Source organism: Wyeomyia smithii, chromosome 3 (assembly GCF_029784165.1).
Source record: "Wyeomyia smithii strain HCP4-BCI-WySm-NY-G18 chromosome 3, ASM2978416v1, whole genome shotgun sequence".
Taxonomy (NCBI): Eukaryota; Metazoa; Arthropoda; class Insecta; order Diptera; family Culicidae; genus Wyeomyia; species Wyeomyia smithii.
In genome coordinates, this window is record NC_073696.1 from 68,557,801 (window position 1) to 68,558,956 (window position 1,156).

At 41.7% G+C, this 1,156-nt stretch overlaps 1 long non-coding RNA gene across 1 annotated transcript; it reads right to left on the bottom strand.

Moving 5' to 3' along the window:
• Positions 1–241: 241 nt before the first annotated feature.
• On the bottom strand, positions 242–781 carry LOC129730051 (uncharacterized). The gene is made up of 3 exons (XR_008728788.1): positions 706–781; positions 569–651; positions 242–503 (listed from the first exon to the last, which is right to left on the bottom strand). It is a non-coding gene; the product is annotated as an uncharacterized LOC129730051 (long non-coding RNA).
• Positions 782–1,156: the final 375 nt, after the last annotated feature.

The following is a 1,156-nucleotide window of genomic DNA, read 5'->3' on the forward strand; positions in this document are numbered from 1 at the left end:
CTCACCCGACACAGCAGCAGCAGCAGCAGCCTTCGTGAAGTACTAGAAGAAGGTGCGGTTTATTTCCACCTACTTCCGATGATGGACCACAGAGCCGGGAACAACGCCCGGGACACGCAGGTGGAGCAATTACATTGCCTCGCTTCTGACAGTGAAATTTAGCATACGACGTTCGGTTATAACTCAAATGTTCAAACTAGCAGTTCCGGTTTGCTGACTTCCATGAACCCGTCGGTTGGGCGGGTGGGGGGCTTCCTTTGTGTCGCCGCCCGGGCACGAGGGGTAAATGAGTTATTGCTCTTTTACGCAAGACGTTCTTTTGTGATGAACTGCACACATACACAATACGGAAGACAAATGGGAATGCTCATAGCTGGGCCTGTTTTTGCAGCATGCGAACAATTATGCCATTATTTGGGAATGGTGGTAAGTTTGAGAATGGACCGTTTGAAATGCTTGAGAGTCCGCCAAATGGTTTGAGGATGTTTTTCATGTTTTAATAGCTGCAAAGATACGTTAATGCTACGTCGTAACCTTGTTCTTACAACAGAATTAAGGGGTTATATACCTTTTTGGTCGAGAAAAATGAGAGAAGTTTGAATTTATTTTTAAGTGCATAGCACTATTTTTATGTATCATAGTGGCAGTTTTCTGAAAAAAACAGTTTATTAACAACAAAAATATACGTTTGATTTTGAAATATACCAATTATTACTGGAGTAGTGGCCGTTTCCCCGAAACGCTTTTTTTCGCAGAGGCTTGCGGTGATCCTGATAGAGACTCAGTGGGTCAACTGAAATCAAAAATTTTATATTATTTCATTAGTTTAAAAGTGTGCCGTGTCCTTGAACGAACGCTTTTATGAGTATTCTGTTTTCAGTGCAAACGGGAACGTTTTCCCAAAAAATGCACGTTTTGAGCGCTAAAAATTGCATTAAAATTTTTTTTGCGCGAAAAGGTAACTGTATGTTTCAAAAATCGATCGTTCAAGGACCGGCGAATTCAATAACGAAAATTAAAAAAAAAAGATGAAGGAGCTCGGTACAGTAGTTTTCCCGCAATCAGGATCACAACAAAGTCGTTTTTCGAAAAACACTATTCCGAGATAATCGCGTGTAAAGTTTCAAGTTTAGCTTATGCGGCCGTGGCGGGGCGC